This window comes from Anoplopoma fimbria, chromosome 20 (assembly GCF_027596085.1).
Source record: "Anoplopoma fimbria isolate UVic2021 breed Golden Eagle Sablefish chromosome 20, Afim_UVic_2022, whole genome shotgun sequence".
In the NCBI taxonomy this organism is placed as follows: Eukaryota; Metazoa; Chordata; class Actinopteri; order Perciformes; family Anoplopomatidae; genus Anoplopoma; species Anoplopoma fimbria.
The window spans coordinates 26,438,551-26,457,909 of NC_072468.1; the positions used below are offsets into that span (position 1 = coordinate 26,438,551).

General features: G+C 42.3%; 1 protein-coding gene across 1 annotated transcript in view; it reads right to left on the reverse strand.

The window, feature by feature from the left end:
- The window catches only part of mef2d (myocyte enhancer factor 2d), a 95,793-nt gene that overhangs the window by 57,331 nt on the left and 19,103 nt on the right, over positions 1 to 19,359 (reverse strand).

Below are 19,359 nucleotides of genomic sequence, written 5' to 3' on the forward strand. Positions count from 1 at the left end.
CAGGGTGGGTTTAAAACATTTAAAACATTTAAAACAGGGGGCAAAGCAGAGAAGAAGAAGCACAGAGTGTTTCTGCAAATTCATGCAAACTCATGAATGAATGAGGAGGCTGCAGCGGGGAAAGGCATCAGAGGCGAGGACCGTTTTAGGCCCCGTTCTTACTATTTGTGGTTCAGCTTTTAAAAATAGCGCGCTATATTTATATATATATATATATATATATACACACACATACACACACGAGCCAGTGAGAGCAAAAAGTGGCGGCATTACAGATCTGAAGCATCTGGCAAGGCGTGAGCACAGAGACACCACACCAGCTCTCCAGCATTGTTTGCATTCCCTCTACCTGCAGAAGAAGAAGAAGAAGAAGAAGAAGAAGAAGAAGAAGAAGAAGAAGAAGAAGAAGAAGAAGAAGAAGAAGAAGAAGAGGAACACCCTCGAGTCACGTCTGTTCTTTAGAAACAAAAGAACGTGGAACCGTCCGTCATGAGGCCGACATTCCTTTTGTGCCGCTGAGGGCGCCGTGCCGCTCGGCTCGTTTAGAGTGGATGCAATTGGCTTTGCTTTGGCGACGAGTTGCTTATGAATTATGCACTGATGGAAGAGAGTGAAAAAAAAAAGAAAAACTACAGTGAGGCTGCAGGAACTGAGTGTACAAACCATTGGCGACATCTCTCTGATATCTGGTTCCAGCCCCCTTCAGCACCACGGCTTTCTAAAAGATCCACACTTGACTCCTCTTCATCTCTTCCCTTTCAACCGGCACAGGTTTAATATAAGAGGGATGCTACGTGGATCACCTCATTAGTGTGCGTCTTGAAAGGAGTAGGTGTTCCCCTACTACGTGTTGGCTGCATTAATTAGCTGAACAATAAAGAGATGTGTGTTTGTAGCCTTCGTTAGCCGCCGACCGAGTTGCGGTGGAGTTCAAAGGCAGCGAGCGCTGAGGGGATTTGTCTTTAGGCTGATCACACGTGGAAAAAAAGGGCTGCTTTATCTGCCCCGGGGTTGGTCAAGCCTCGACCTTTTTTGCCCTTCACGCTGCCAGAGCTCGCCTCCCATGTCTGATGTCGGGCCGAATCTGTGCTCTCACGGAGGGAAGAGAAGGGCCTGGAGTGTGTCTGCTGCCTCGCTGAGCAAGGCAGGAGTGACAGACAGAGGGGCTCTGGACATTGAAAAGATTAACGCTGATGATAAGGGAATCTGCAGCGGGCCCAGAGTAGAACCCTGGGGAACGCCCTAGAACCGCTAAGGGGGGCCCGATGACAAGCTCCTACATTTCGGAGCAGTTGGACTCGAGGAACGTGGACATGAAAGAGAACACTGGAGTCAAAGGAATTCAGAAAGCTTCTGAGAAAACTGTTCAAGACTACATCCTCCACATTTCTACTGTCTTCAAGCACAGATGCTGGAAAATAACAGCAGTCCAGACTTGATGAAAATTTGATCACCCCTGTGGATAAACTGGGCAACTCTCTCTTGATAAAGCTCTCTGAAGCTTCTATTAGTCTAATGGGAGTTGCTTTCATGCACATTTGTATCGAGATTGTAAAAAACTGAAACCTTCGGCAGAGTATTTATCATCGTTTTGGGATCATTTCTGCAAAGTGCTATCTTTATTTGCCTTTAAGGCCTTTTTTGAAATGTTTACTTTCACAGAGAGTGTGAATATTACGCAGTGAAAAGGCAGCATGATTTATTTAGGAATGAGGTTAATGTTCTCAAGCTTTCGCACCTTCAATAAAGGCCTCATCCAATCACGTTGTGCGGTACGGACAAATTCAAAACTACACTTTAGTGTTTAACAACACGGAGGCTCCGTTATCTGAACCAAGACGGCAAACTTTATTACTTCTTTCACACATCTCAAATGTAGCGAAGACCAGATCCAGTCTTTCCGTTCTTACCTTTCACAATAAAAGCCCTAGATATATAGACTTAAACTGTATACCAGAGGGAACTCAAATTCACTTAGGCTATAGAACAGTTTAGCTCCGACAGACTGACAGACGCTGCTCTGGGTTAACAGTATTCTGGTAGTTGGTCCATCTATAGTAGTATAGTTTAAATGCAAAATATTGGTATTTTCATGTTGTTTATTTGTGTGTAAAGGCCTTTAGAGTTGTTGTGTTTGGTTGCCTGATATTGTGATATGTTATACAGACCAAAACCAAAACTACCAGCCTAGAAATCATATAAATACAAAGTTGCAAGAAATGTCTGATAAGGAAGCCGACTGCAAAAAGATATTTATCGTACATGTTGTTTAGAAAGATACTAAATGGATTAGTGAAAGGGATAACAGCATAAAATCTGCACAATCTTGGCAACACAATAAAGTGTCTTAACGGGGCTTTAGAAACGATATGAAAAAGAAACAGAAACACTATTGCTGCACAAATGTGTCCATTGAGCTTTGGAGAGGGCACATCAGGTCGAAGCCTCGGGGAAGCCTGCTTCAAAGATTAGTCCACAAAAGAAGAGTTAGAAAATGTTGCCTCGCATCATTATCCCGGACATCTGTTGCTACGGCAGTTAAACAATTCAAAGCTTCAGTCTTCTATTCCGACGATGTGGGTGGAAAGGCCCCAAGCTGCGAGGGCAACATCACGGTTTCTTTGGACGTTTATTCATGAGGAGAAAGTTGACATAGGGAGCGTTCTCTGCAACTGGAAGCTTCCCAGCACAAGCACAGTCGCCTACAGTTGGAGAACAAGAAGCTTCCCTTGGGCCGATCAAGGGTTAAGTGACTTGCTAAAGGGCACGTCATCCAGATTTTCAGAGCCGGTCGAGGTTTGTGAACCGGTGACCTTCCTCCTGACAACCTGCCTTGCCGTCCTCGAGGCCAATACCGCCCTCGATACATCGCCACCTATGTTTTTTTTTTATCCACCAGTGTGTCAGAGGCTGCAGGGCTGTGACTGAGTCATGACACAAAACAAACCGCTCGCATGCCATAAAACTGCAGCGGGAGAACGGTGCGTTTGGGTTTGACACGGTTCGGTTGGCTTTTACAAAGAGGGATGTGATGTAATGAGGTGACGCTGTGGCTGTGTGACTGATACAGTACGATATGTGGGTCAGATAGAGGAAATAATTAGAGCAGAACAACATCTGAAATAGACTGGAATTAAAAATGTATTTTCAAGGTTCATTTATTTATTTGGTCGCTGACACTGTGGAGTAAATCTTCCTTTCCCACAACACCTCCCATCTTGAGCCCAGTTTTGCCACATTGCCACCATTAAAGGCATGCCGAATACGCTATCAGGTGCTGCTGTTTGCAATGCACCCATGGGTGTGCAGACAGCTATTACTGATTTACCTCGATACTGAAGACAGCTTAAAAACGTGAGGATTCTCAGGCTAGTTCTGCAGTTATAAGGAGCATCGTTTTTTTAGGATTTCTAAACAGATTCATGGACTTGTTTGTTCAGATTTGAATCCAAGAAGGTGTTCAAACGTTGATGCAAATCACAGCTCACTTCTCTTTATGCATCAAACAACAAACACACCCCCCCCCCCCCAGGAGGAACTCCTCACCTCTGGTCTAGTCTGATCACAGAAATGGGGAAAAGAAAAAAGTCAGTAGTTGAGCTAAAATCATTCCCCTTGACTTTAGAGGAGCGTTACCAGTGTGCTTACATGATAAGTCTCTAATACAACAATGAATTATCAATATATCGGTCAGGCCTAAGCGTGTGTTATCTGTTTGTGGGTTTGCGTGTGTGTGTGTGTGTGTGTGTGTTAAGTGGCAGCAGAGCCGCCTGGAGCAGATAGATAACAGTCAGCGGTAAGGGGGCTGATAGTTGTGTGTGGGGGGGGGGTGAAGATGGTTCTCAGCTTCTGGCGCCGTGCCAGAGGACTGCTGAGTAATCCATCACCACGTTTTCCCCACTCGGCACCAAGCCTGAACACTGCAGAGCCCCGAAACCAGCCCAAAACTGTGATGACTGCAACCGGGACTGATCTGGTCCGGTATGGTTTAAATGGGTGGAGAAAATGCTGCATGTGTGGTGCAGATGGTCTGAAACATCATCTACAGATTATGCATGTGCGTATGCCAACTTCAATGAGTCAGATATTGGGCCATATCAAAACACAACTACAGATCCAGACCAAATTCAGTACAAAAACTTAATAAAACGATAGCTATTACAAATTTGCAGGAAAATTTTAAGAAGCTGTAAGTCTGTTGAACTAAGACAAACAACTATAAAAGGACTGTCAAAATGATACTTTCCCTGAACTTGTTTGGTGGAAGGAAATAACTGAAGCAATGAACTGAAGTGTTGCTGATAATGTCAGATTCCAACACTTGATATACTGACCCAGAACCCAAGGGCACAAAAAAAGTTGCCCCATGAACTGACCATTGATTACTGGTGTTGCAGTGGCAGTTTACATCTGTGGGGTGGCATTCAGGTCTTGATTTGCACTGAAATTACCAAGAAAAGTTTTTTTTGCAAGCTACTGCCTATAAATGCTCACATTTTAAGCGTAAGTACAAGTGAAAACTTAAAAGAGCATTAAATATGATCTAGATCAAAATCGTCCATCACATTTCATCTGCATCGTTTTGAGTAAGAGCTTATAGACCCTGAATCTAAAATACTCGTCAAACTGAATTGCTGAATTGGAACTAGTGCAGCTGAAACAAGACGTGTCCAAGCAAACGTTTTGTTATTGAATATAGACGCTGCGGTCGCATCACTTGCTGCTAAAAATAAACATGGTTCTCCAAAGCATGCTGGACCAACGTGGGCCAACACATATCAGGAGGTTGTGTGTCACCATATCTTTACAAATACCATGTTGATGAAACGCTCGTATCGGTGAGCAGGAGATGTGCAGAGGGCTTCAGGTTTCACGAGGAGGGCGACCCGCCTGCATGGAGCTGCTGGAGTCGTGACCTCTGCAGGAGGGCTATCAAAATGACAGATCTGTCCCTCAGTGTGAAGTCGGGGGGAGCGGATCAATACTTCACCAATATTCATCCAGTCAAGTGTTCACGCTCAGAACGCTCCGGTGTGACAGAAAACACCACCCGAAACACGAGATGACAAATGATGTCAGACATGAGATCAAACCAGATAGTGATAAAACAATTCATTGATTATTCAATTAGTTGGCTGACAGAATGTACATGTAACCGTTTTTAATAATTGACAGTGGTTCCAGTTTTTGGTCAGACAAGACGAGCCATTTTCATCATCTTTGGAAAATAAATGTTTTCAAAGGTTCTTTTGTCATTTTGTTGACTAAACCATTAAATCAAGAAAATACATTAGGATACATCCGTACATACATTTGCTGCTTAAATGGGCCGAAAACTACAAGTAGCAACATTCAAGCATCAGTGGACAAAGTCAGGCTCAAATCTGAGTTCATCTCAGAGACTACAACAACTAGAACTTCCTTGTGATCCAAGCAACAAAAGATAAAGTAGTTGCCACTGTGATAACTTTAACGGTTATGACGTTCTTCCTTACATTGTTTTAGGGGTCGAGCCCAAAGAAACTATTTCCATTCTTTTTCATTCATTGCTTTTTTTGCCCTACAAACTATCTGGCAAATCCAAAAACCAACTGGCTTGAGTCAAATGTGTTCCGCCACAGTTTCAGAATTAACAAAAAATATTTCAACACTTCTCAACAGGCAGGGTTGTGGAAGGTCGCTTTTTACGGGAGGATCCCCTCATGGTACCTAACCCCGAGAGTCTTCGGCGACCTCACAAACCCACCTGACCCCACAGGACCCACAGGACCCCGTCTCCTTTACGAAGGTTTGTGGTTGTGACTTCTTTTGCTGTTTCATTATCATTCATATCTACACAACCAAATTGTCTTCTAGAGCACAACCCCTTCATATATCTAGCCTCAAACTAACAACAGCTAGACTTTAAGAATTTGCTGTTTCCAGTCTGGAAGTCTAGTAAAGAAATCTGTGCCTCTCAGTCTCTGCTGCTTCTATTTCAACAATCTCTACTGAGCCCCTCCCAACTTTATGGAAGTGTCTAAATTGCTTCGATACCCCTTTAAGCCTGAAATATCTGCCCACATCATCATGAAGGCATTAATGCCAGAGTTCATAGCCAGCTCCCTAGCATTGAGCTACACGGCTAGCATGAATCAGGTTTTAGAGAGGAGGGGGCAGTCTGACGAACTCGTTCCTCATTGGGGCACAGACAGAACCGCCAATGGGGTCGCGGTTGGAGGGTTGTTGGTGGTGGCGGTGGGGGGGTGTAGTTGGCGTCTAACTGGGCTGCTGAATTCCCTCATCTGACCCGGCGAGGCTCGGTTTGCGGGCCCAACCTTGAGGGTGTTCTGCCAGCACCAGCTGTTGGATATTTACAGCCTGTTGCCGCATGTTTCCGGGCAACCGTTGGACACGTTAAGACTTCAGTCCCCCAGCATGCATCTCCACTATATCAACAAAACCCTACGGCTGATTTTTGTGGTCGAGGCATCAGCAGGTGGAGTCGTTGTGACAAATAGTGGAGGAGGGGAAGGAGCTGCTGGCCTAATATCTGAAGCCTGGCTTGTGACTGTGATTGCACCTCTACACTGCCAACACTGGCAGTGGAATATGATCCCCCCCTCCTCCTCCTAAACCAATCATGGGTGAGTCTTTGGAGAGCTGGGGGGAGAGAGGTGGGGGGGCTGATGCAGTGCAAGGGCAGCACTTCTGAGGTGTTGTGTTGGTGGTGGTGGTGGTTTTGGGGGGATGGGACGGGCGGTGAAGGGATCCGTGCCATCTCGGCTCGTGAATCACACCCACGTTGCCGGGGAGGGCCCGTTAAAACCGCGGTCTACCTGAGCACGTCCACACATACGATGAAAATACCCATGATGCACCCATGCACAAGTGAGCCAACACAAAGATGCCTTTTGTCCGGGCAGCTCGGAAAAAGCCTGCAGAGCAGAGAGGACTTGTTGGCAGGTCACACAATACTTTCACTGTGGTTTGTTGTTGACTCTTGAGGATTACCTTCTGTCACTGAATGCATCACCGGCATGGACTATGTGGTTTGACCTGTCAGGTGACATCACTGCCCCGCGGGTTAAAGCACTCACCACACTCCAGAGGCACACCCAATACCTGAAAGGAGCGAGGTGAATGGATGAACCAGGAGGGAACAATGAGAGGGAGAGGGTGATTCTGTTTACTAGTTACTGTTGACATCAGAACCTTTGACACAGTTCAAGAACTGAAAAAACTAATAGTACTGTAATGAAATACGCTTTGGAGAAAAGCACCAGATGAGCTCATTGGGGCTGTCAGCGCTGCTAATTGGTTTTTGATTGATAATAAAACTGATTCAATTAATCAATTGCTTTGTTCATAAAACGTAAAATAATGAAAAACACCCATAACGGGAACTCAGAACCTGAGGTGACATAAAATGTCTCTTTTTGTCTGACTAGTATGAGTGTAAGAAAACACCAATACTCTTGAGTATTAAAATTTGTGAGACTGTATCTATTCTCAAAAACACCATCAATTAATAATTACTAGTTTACATAAAAGATTTGTGGCAGACAGGGGCTCAGACTGCACGAAAAGTAGTGCTATGACTTTTTTGACCCAGATTTTATGTATATGGCGGTGAGTTTTTTTATACTCTGACAGTTTTCCTGGAATTACACTTTTAAAAATCCTGATGTAACGCCTTGCTGACAGTATGATGCACATTGAATCGCCAGATTATTGCCAATACTCAGCCCTACTGACCAACCGTCCAAAACCCAAAGATACTTATTATACAATGATATAAAACAGAGAGAAGCAGCAAATCCTAACAATTAAGAAGCTGAAACTGATGAATGTTTGGTAGATCTTTCACAAAATTGTAAATGATTAACCTTCTGATTGTTAACAAATCCTCTCAGCACTGGAGATCATAGCAGAAGATGAAAACATAAAGCAGAAAAGACTTAAGTTATATTTGTACATAGAAGATTGATTTGTAGTCATATTTTATGACTTCATCACATTATTATTATTTTTTTTAAATATGGTTATAATTGTAATTTATGGTTTATTCTTTGGTTTTGCAAACTGTTTTTTGACGGCAGCGAAAGTGTTGTTTTTGAAAGGCTAAACGCCAACAACTATGGATTGAAGCCTAATATTTTGTGATATGAAAACATGTTGGGAATTTTGGAAATGATTACATCAATCTTTTTTCAATTAAGTTTAACTTTTGGCAGTGAAAACCTCTGGAGTTATTGGAAATGTTTGGATCACAAGAGCCGAAAACAATCCAAGGCAGCCATCACATGAATCTAATTTGAAGGAAATAGTTTAATATTCGTGTGGCCTGATCTTAAGCTTTGAAGCTCTTAAGCTTTGAAGCTCTTTACTATTTGGTACAACCAAAGAGGTTAAAGAGAAACAGAAGTGCTCCTGCAGGCTGAGTATCTCCTCTGGATTGCCATTTGATTCCATTCCATTACACCCAAGCACTCAACCCAGGAACCCAGCGGGGGTCCGGTTGATTTGTACATGTACAGCTGTTGGTACTGGAGTGTGGCCTTGTGTTTTCACAGACTGTCCTGTAAGAAGGCCACAGGTTCAATCCCAGCAACAGCTGCTGGTCCAGCCTCAGAGTAGAGCAGCAACAAGTGACTATTCTCAATAACCATCAAGCTATTGATTATTTGTTATGATTGACTAAATGGAGTTATTAGAGCCCAAAATGATGTGTGTTCATACTGTTTATTTACCAACCACATGTAGGGCTGAAACTGACTCAATTAATTAGCAGACAATAAGCCTGCAACACTTTAAACAACCTATTAAGCAAGAATACCAATTGGCCTCCGGTTGCAACTTCTCAAACATGAGGATTTGAAGCATTTCTCAGTCTTATAGGATTGTAAAAACAGTATATTTGGGTTGTTAAATGGAGAAAACATGACATTTGAAGATGATCCCTCAGGCTTGAGATGTTTTGATTATTTTCCATTGAAAATGAATGCCTCTATCATTTGTTGTTTTGTCAAAAAAAATGTGAAAAATGTCAATCAAACTTTTTTCAAAGCCAAAGATGACTTCCTCAAATTTCTTGTTCTGTCCACAACTCAAAGATATTGCATTTAGTTTTATAGAAGAGTATGAAAATATTCATATTTTGGAAGCTGGAATCAGAAAATGTATCTTGTTAAAGTTCATCTTGAAAAAAATGATACTTAAACCAAAAATAGCTGCTGATTATTTTGATAGTTAACTAATCGATGAATTGTTGCAGCTCTGCCACTGTGTCACTAACAGTGTTATCTGAGTTCTGTTAATGATTCATCCACAACTTCATAAAGGTAAGAGCTACTGTATTAAATAGAGTCATAACTAATGAAGACTGACTGACTACTAAGGCCCTAGTTTGATAACTGAGATGGTCTTCAGGACACACAGAACATTGCTCTGGAATGTAAAGAGAGTTTTTCTCAGACTGTTTACAGGTTTCCTCCCTCACAGATTTTCCCTTTGTATTAAATCTTCCGCTGCGCGACAACAAAAGCTCTGTGACGGGGAAAAATAAATAAATGCCCTCTGGACAAAACACTGATGACATCAACGTGACACCGGAGGACAGAGGGCGTGCTCCGCCAGAGCCGTCATGCGTCGGGGATTTCGCCTTCACCAGTCGAACACGTTCTCATCAATGAGCCGGTCGGGCCAGATCACTACCAGGTCTATTTTCATGAAACGCAGGCGAGTGGGAGGAGGAATGCTGTTGTTAGAGGCGCGACAACACCTGACTATTTAAAGCGCTCACCACTAACTGTTTTGTGGAATTTTATGAGTCATTAACTACGAAATGTGGCCTCTGCGGAATAAACTTAGTTTTTAAAAAAAACATCATGAACATGACTCGACTAAATCTGTCACTGTGTCAAAAACCAAAACACTGGCGTTCTAGTGAGCAGCAACGGATCTGCAGTTTGAGAGAGTGATCCTTTTACACTGCTGAGATGTGTTACAGTGGATACAGACCGATTATTCTTTTATGAAAGAAACTGAAGATAAGGCTGATTTCTCCTGAGCTCTAAAAGAATACCTCCAGGCTACCGAGCATCGATAAACAACTTCCTGCTATTTACTCTCCGTCTGACTGACTTGACTTTGAAAAAGAAAAACAAAGATACAAGCAGAGCAAAAACCCATAAAGTACACTTCTTCAAAGCTTTATGTGAGTGTGTGTGTGCTCTTGAAGTACGCGAGCAGGTGTCAAGGGCAGCGAGGATCACTCGACGCCGTAATGGCCGCTTAATGCCTCCGATGCCAGAAAGAGAAAGAACAGGTGTGACGTTACGAGCTGCAGGACAACGCGCGAGCTAAGTCAACCGTAAATCTTTACCAACCGAGAGCCCCCCCCCAAATCCAATCTCCAGGCCCTTGCAGCAGATTTCAGGGGCCCCAGGGGAGAAAAGGTGTCAGCTCGGCGGCCGATGACGGAGAACAGTCCGCACAAGTCGCCTCACTATCTTACTTTCTAAAGTCCTCAAGAGGCGCCAGCGGTAGAAACCCCGCCGGTCCAACGACTTTCCAGGCTGATTAGAAAAAGCTCACAGAAAGATTTCAGAGACACGACTCCGGCTGATATCAAGTATGTGAGAAGCTGAAAGATTCACCAGAGGAGAAGTAATGACACTTAAAAAAACAGCCATCGAGAATGACATTTCCACTCTTGGAGTAATTACGGTTTAAAGCGAAACGGCGTTCGAGTCAATTCAAACCAATTACACACACACACACACACACACACACACACACTCTTAAGAGCTGTAAATGCCGGGCGCTCTTACCGTCAAAGATTAAAGATGCCAAAAGGCGCTATATGGATGTGCTCTGACACCAAAAAATATGAAAAAAAAAAAAAGTGTGGATTGTTGGATTGAGAGCCGGTTAATCTGAAGATAGTCCAAGTGAAGGATCGGAGAGCACATGTGCCATCGGCTGCTGAACAAGTGACAACTGCCGGAGGAAACGCCTCACTCTGGACGCCCCAAATTACCCCTCTCACTGGACACCCCCACCCCCTACCCCAACACCCTCACAGTACACTCACACTCCCCCCCCCACCCCATAAACCCCTCCCAGGTCACCCTTTGCCCTAATATGCCTTCAGCAACTGCCACCAATTCATCAGTGTCGGTGTTGTTGGCAGTGGAGGCTCTTGTTGTTTCGGCTCTTCTGCCTTCTTTAAAATGAATCATGTAAACTTTTGGGGCCACAACTATCTAATTATTTCCACTGTTGACTAATCCGTCTATTTTATTAATTGTTTTGAATCAAATCATCTATAAAATGTTTGAAAATTGACAGAAATGTGGAGATGACATCCATTAACGTCTTGTTTGAGAAACAGTATGAAAATAAGAAATATCTAAATGTTAAGGGTTTGAAACGTAATAATCAGTTATCAGAATTGTTGCGGATACATTTCCCGTCTGTCGATAAATCAAATGATTTATGAATCATTTCAGCTTTACGTCACAGCCAGCAGCATCAGATGGTTTCTATTTGTTTCCATAAAGTAAAACATTAATCAATTATCAGGCTGAAACTCTTTGGTGATGTGCAATTGATGACAGCGTATTCTTTATTCTGTTTATCAAAGGGATATGGTTATGAGTTAATTAAATCGTCCATCTGCATGACCATAAAACAAAAGTCCTTTTAAAGAAAAAGTACAAAAATGTATAAAAACTTCATGTTCACCTCGATGATGATCAGTAGATTAATCAATGTGAAAAATAAACACTTTTGATGATCGTTTAGTGATTTATGAAGCAAATATAGCAATTATTCTTTGGTATCGGCTTCTTAAACGGGAGGATTTGCTCCCATTTACTGAATATATTTGGGTTTTTGGACTGTTAGTTAAACCAAACAAGACAAAGATGTCATCTTGGTCTCTAAGAACTTGGGATTGTCATTTATCATAATGTTAGCACATGTTTTTTTATAAAACAAACACGATTAATAAAAAAACGATTATCAACAGAATAATCTATAAAGACAATAATCATTAGTTGCAGCTCTACTCTGGTGGATTTAACAACTTAAGCAGGTTTATCAATATGTTGTTTTTTTTGGAGATGAATGGAAATCAATGGCTGCCCAAACCCTGAAACTGTACGACGTTCACGTGAAAAAGAGCAACAAAAATGTAGTGTGAACATGATGAGGAGAGGCAGCTTGCAATCACTGGTATGCTGGAGAATATGTGTGTGTGTGTGTGTGTGTGTGTGTGTGTGTGTGTGTGTGTGTGTGTGTGTGTGTGTGTGTGTGTGTGTGTGTGTGTGTGTGTGTGTGTGTGTGTGTGTAGCTGCCTGGCTAAGTGTGTCAGATCCTGGTTGCACACCATCCTGTCCCTGGTGCACGTGTGAGTGTTCGTTCTCCATTTGGATCATGAGCTGCTGGCAGTGAGGTGGCAGCTGCCTACATACCTTTTGTTCCACCGGACCCTTAAAGCCCCCCCCCCCCACCACGAAATCTACACACAGCACCACCACACACACAGATATATACACTTTGCATGCTCAGCTGTCGGAGAGTTCAACAAACCGCTGATGTCTGAAAGGACTCCTCCGCTGTCAAACGTCTCCCCTCGCCGTCATCTACGGCCGACTGTGATCTGACGCTAAGTCCAAATCCGCACAGATCCAAAAACTTGGTGAGATACAGTCACATGATCGCGGAGAGAGAGAGGAATCGGGGGGGATTGTAAAAGGACTCGCCGCCTGTGAGCGCTCTGCGACAGTGGCTCTGCTTCCCAAGGAATGGCTCTCCAGCCTCGTGACCTTTCCTGACCTTGAAATCTCAGAGGGGGCTCCGGAGGGGTGTGGGAAAACCGGGAGGCCGGGAGTCTGCTAAACAGTTGTGTCATTGAGTTTCCACACAACACAACACGCTGAATGTATGATTGTATGTATGAAGGAGCGTCTGTGCACGGAGCACAACGGGTTAAACAAGGGCCAAGACGTTCCAAAGGCCCAGAAGACTTGAGGCGGTTACTTATATGGATGAATGTGAAAAGGGAGGGCCCGAAAAATAATGAACTCCACCGTTCAGGAACTCTGCATGTGGACGGGAAATATATACAACCTATCCTCATACCACGCTTTGTATGAGGATATACGAAAGATGCTCATTTTTCGTGCATTTTCCTACTAAAGGCCATCAACACGTGTCAATTTAAGTCTTTTCAAAATAAACTTCTGTCTTCACAGGAAACTCAGTTAAGTTTAGGCAACAAAACTACTTAGTTAGGTTTAATAAAGATGGTGAAATACTTAGTTAGGTTTAATAAAGATGGTGAAATACTTAGTTAGGTTTAGTAAAGATGGTGAAATACTTTACATTACATTACAGTCATTTAGCAGACGCTTTTATCCAAAGCGACTTACAGGAAGTGTATTCAACATAGGTATTCAAGAGAACTACTAGTCACCAGAAGTCATAAGTGCATCTCCTTTCTTAAACAAGCATCTTAAAGCATAAACCAGAGCAAAAGTATAGTGCAGAGGCAAATTACTACGAAAACAATAATTGCAACAGACTAATACGAATATAATAAGTGCTACAAACTACTACGAATAGGATAAGTGCAGCAAACGAATACGAATTCAAGAAGTGCAGCGAACTGATACGAATACAGTAAGTGCAACAACTAATACGAATGCAATAAGTGCTACGAGGAAGGCTCAGGGTAGTACTTCTTGAAGTACTACCCTGAGTACTTCAAGAGTACTTAGTTAGGTTTAGTAAAGATGGTGAAATACTTAGTTAAGTGAAATTACTTAAGTGTCGTTACTGAAGTACGCAAGTATGGGGAATCATATGGGGAACAAACTGCATTCTCTTGGCTCAAAGGTTCTTTATACCTCCATGTTCATGGATTCGTGGATAACATACCAAATAGTTCCTTAGAAAATCTACGACTTACGCCACATTATTTTTTGTAAGTATTGCTACAAGTGCTGGATGAGTACTTCCAGAACAAACACAGCAATCCCAAAGTCAGAGCATTGAGGAGGCAATTACTTCCCCCAACAAACACAACCCTGTCCTCATCCAGCCCCCCCCCGCCGCCGCCTCTTGCCATCCACATTTGTCCTCCATGTGCTCGGCTCTCCGGGGCCCCTCCGTGTTGAACACAGGGTGTTGGCCCGACGCCTGAAACAGGGATCTATGAGCCCACCTCCGCTTCTTCCTGAGACAAAACACCAGCGCCGGGCCAAGGCTCTGCGGTGCTGGCTGCATGCGGTGGGGATCCGGCTCTGAGGGGAGGAGGTGGGGGAGGCACGAACACCGAGAGAAAAGATATCTATTCTCCCTCTCTCTCTCTCTCTCCATCAACAGGGCGGTCAGAGGAAGCAGCTACTTCGCCCAGAGGCGAGTGTATTTATGTTGAAAGGGAAACGAAGAAGCGTATGAGCTGCAGCTCTCGCAGTGATGAACATCCATGGACGTAGCTGATAATACGTGGGTGAAAAAAGAAAAAGAAAAGATGTGTGTGAAAGGTGTCCTACCACAAAGACAAACTCAAGAGGTTTTTTTTTGTTGAAGACAAGCTTATTGTGCGTTTGTCTTTGTACCAAAATGACTAATACGCTTGTGAATAAACATGATTTATGCTTTCAAGGGTTTGACAGTGAATACCCTGATTATGCAAATCTGCCTCTCCTCCAGAGGACGGGGTAACTTTAACAAATAAAAATGACAAAGCTCTTCTCTGGTGTGTGTGACCTACATTATTGAGGAATTCTCCACTTTTTTGTCGCACAAAAAAAAAAGAGCATACGTTATGTGACCAACAAGTGTCGTTCAGATCTGACCGGGCTTCTCGTTGATCAACCCCGTCACTGCTTACGTTCAGACATCACGATGCTGGAGCACTGATGCAGTGACCGCTTTACTCCACGATAGACGTCTTTAGACATTTTAAAGCATTCAGCAGCTTTATTCAAAGTGTCTTTAGTGGATAAAACCAATTCATAGTCCATTTTCTACCATTGACTTCCATTTCAGCCTTGAACATTAAAAACATTATGATCTAATATCTAACAGTTATCTGCATTTTGGGCCAATTAGCCTGAAATTTCAGACCAACAGCAATATTATTATTAAACATAAATACAACTTATTGAAATATTTCAAATTCAAGACGGTAATTTCACACAGGAAAACAGTATGTTTGAAGGAGGCTGGATATTATAAAGAGTTCAACCATACATCCATATCGATTCAATGATCTACAATCCGATAGCATAGATGCAAAGTAAAAGCATGAAAACATATCGTCATCTTTAAGATGTGCCTTTATTTTGAAAATCCCATGGCCCATCCGTGTCCACATTTCCGTCATAGTGGAAAATGATCGTGACTAAGTTGCTTTTAGAGAGTTAAATGAATGACACTTACAGCGTTAATTGGCATTAGATCTTCGCTAATATTGATCACAGGCCCCTGAATTAAATCTAAATTGTATCAGCACAGACTTTGGGATATGAGAAAATATCATATCTGTGTCCAAAGAATCAATACAGTATTATTAATATTGTATCAGGATTCACATGTCTCACCATCTGGGCTACATTAGGAACCTTAAAACATGTTTGTTAGTTTGTGGACTGAAGAGGCTTCCCTCCATAACACGATTACATTTTGATTTAAACGCTTTATCATAATTAACTCAAATGCAAACTAATGCATTAGCTAAGTTTTGCTTTGTCCAACCAACGAATGACCTATAGCTCATCACAATCAAAGCCTCTCATGCAAACCTTTAAAGTCTTCACAATCATCTCCCCTGGAGCTCTCTCTTATCTAATCTGTACAGATTGTAGAGTCCTTTGGGTCAAACTTGTCTATTGGGTGCAAAATTCAACTTGACATATCTACACATAGGGTAACTTCAGTTTCTGCTTTTCACCTTTGATTTCTCTACACGCTGGCTGAGACGCCACACTGCTTCAGAGGGAGCACGAGAACGAGTAGAATCCTCTCTCTGGGACACAGTTTGCGTGTCACGCTTTTAGTTTCCGTTCATCATCCACATCCTCTGGGTGTAAGAGTCCATGACCGACATGCAAATCTAATTGGGGCAAATCAGACGAATCCACAGGCTCTGCATTAGAGAGGACGGGATGTTTAGCTGCTGCAACGCTTTAGGATTTAGACAAATGAGGGTTTTATTACACAAATAGTGTTAAATGTTGTGGAAGTGTTGACGCAACATTGTTCATGACTGCAATCTCTTCAAATCAGTCATCGGAAAAGATTAAATTAGGTCAATATGCTATTTGTTCCGCCAAGGCAAATCTGATCCAAAATGTGGTTGGTTCATCCTTGGCCCACGCAAACACTTCAACTAAGTCACATGGAAATTTCGGCCAGTTGGTTTTCACAAATTCTTTGGACAAACCAACAAATCGAACTGAATCTCCCAGACTGAGGGGATACATTTACAGCAAAAGATGTCAGGATCAACTGGTTTTGCCTCGTAAAAGCTACAATGTTAGATAAGATAAGATAAGATAATCCTTTATGTTCATGGTGTCTTGATTCCTGCATTGTTTCCCAGTGAAAACAAATCTGGTGAGTCATGTTGTTTGTGTGTGCGGTTGAAATCTCCTCAAGCACGAGTCACATATAACGTGTCTTACTGAAGTGCTGGGAAGAGGAGCTGTAAAAATGTCAAAGAGAACCGCCTTTCCAGATTTATATCTGCCAGAATAGTGCCGGAAACTGGCAGCATATGAACATTTTAGATATTTACACAATGACCAGAGAGACGTTGTAGAAGATGGATATCCAATTTGCAAAGTGTGCGATTGAAAAGTGACAAGAGTGAAAAGAGATTTAATACATGGTTTAACAGGAGAGCTCGTTAACGTTAGCAGCACCGGAGCTAACGGCTAACGTACGGAGGTCCCGTTGAAATACATCATGATGCGTTCATGCTCTGTTTAGTAAAACTGAGTATTGGCGAAGGCAATTTATAACTTTATCATGATGTCAATGTTATCTTGTAAAAATCATTTTTGGGTGATAAACTTGAATTAATAAAGAGATATAAAAATATAATATAAAATAGATATTAGTTTAACTTCCTAAGTAGCTTATAATACATCATTAAAACTACAAATGCCAAACAAATATATATCGGGAAACCCTGATATGTCCTCTGACAATACTTATAATAAAGTCTCATATTGTGACTTATATGTTTCAACTGGAGAGGACAATCTGACGTAATGTGACCTGTTTATGTTTCTATACAACAGTACTGGACGGTCTGCCTGGCTCTACCAACAGAGACATTTGGTATCTCCAGCTTCAGGGCGTTGTCACAGCTGAAAGGTCAAAGGTCAAGAGCAGCAAGACGAGCCGGAACAGACGCAGTAACCTGTTCCCTTCAACTGTCTGCCCCACTCAGCTGCCACCACAAAGGCTAACCCCGTCTAATCCAGACACCGTCCAGTCGGACAGTAACAGGGACGGATTATTATGTTAATGTTGCACTAAAAACAGCTTATTTTGGCTGAATCATTGTCTCAAAAATATGAAGTCCAAGCTGCTAAAAGCTGCTGAAGGTTGTTTAAGGTGACATCAATAAAGTATTTGTTTCATATGAGGTAAAACAAATTAAACTTATACATGATGTTCTCTGCACTATTGGAACGTGTGCAGTGCTTTTCCATCTCCCTGCCAAGAGACTTAAGGGAAACAGGGTCTCGCTGTGTTATCCTAATTAATCCGCTGTGCGTGTTGCTATATTATATTTTAATCTATCAAGTAAATTAAAGCCATAAATCACTCAGCACCTGTGACTCCCACGCCAGCACGAGCCACCAGAGAGACGTTTAGCTTACGCACCAGAAAAAGAAGAGCGGACATGTGGAGTTAAAGATTCATCGGTGTTAATTTGACTTTGTTTGGATCGTGGAGGGAAAGAAAATCCTCTTTCAGATTGACGTTCTTGTTTGGAGTGTCGTTGGAAAAATCTTCCCGAGGCCAAAAAGCTGAGTCGTCTTTCTGTGAACATAAACAGACGGTGCAGGGTTGTTGGAGCTAAACACGAGACTAGAAGGTGTTTGAGATCCTTTTTGCCAAATGCAGGCAGGATTATGTTATGACCCCGTGTGACCGGGAATCAAACCTCAACATGACTGAAACGTGTGTCTGGATCACAGACTGTCTATCAGAAGTGGACGTAGTCTTCATAACCTAACTCATCGGTTGGTGGACTGATGTTTTGATGTTTTGAAGCATTGAGTTTGGCAGATTGGCCGTCACCATCTTGTTTTTTTGCAACCAGTGAACAGGAAGTGACCATATATGGACTGAGGAGGAGTGAGTCTCTGGTGTCGACCTGTCAATCAGTGTGAAGCCCCGCCCTAAAGCATCCCCTGCTTTATGGTCTGTTTGACTCTAAATGGAGCATCATTTACTAAATGAACATCATGCTGTATTGAAGAAGACTTGAAACTAGAGATTGAGACCATAAACTCATGTTTACAATGTTTACTGAGGGAATAAATCAAGAGAGAAGTAGAGTCATTTTCTCATAGACTTCTATACAACCAGAGGTATTACACACTGTGAGCTCTGAGGGCGCCAGTGGTTCCCAAACATGAGGGTAAGGAACCCCCATTGTTATAAAAGTACATTATTTATGTTCTTTTTTAAGAGTAAAGTTATCAGCAACCTTTCTTTAAGAATCACTGGATTGTTTGGGTCATTTTTCAAACTCTAATCTAATCTAAATGGAATCTTTTGGTTTTGGACTGTTTGTCGGATAGAAACAAACATCTGAAGACACTATTTAGGCTCTGGAGAGTTACAATAATGTGCATTTCACACATTTATTTGACAAAGCCATTATCAAAAGAGACATAGGAGTTGCGTCCGTGGTGTGAGGTTGATAATGAGCAGTGTGGTTCATGACAGCAGAACATAAAGGCCTGAACAAAACAGCTGAAAACACAAAACCGCATCAAAGAGTCCACCGAGTCTCCGACTGGTTTGAGTCCACTTAACTTGTCGACTAAAGCAAACAGAACGTGGAACTATTTTCTTCGCCAAAACTGCAGAAGTTGCTGCCAACATATCCAGCTGTTTGTCTTTTTGATTCTTGTACCCATATCAAGGATTTTTGTGAAACCAACCAAAACATTTTCACAAAATTGTCAAGAACTGAAAGCTGCCTTTTAGTCGTACTCTTTGATCAGATATTTTCATGATTAAAAAAATCAGGGTTTTCATTTCAGAAAATCTCTCTTACAGCTGCTTTCTGTTACAAAAAACATTCAACACTGAAGTTTTCTGTTTGATGAAGAA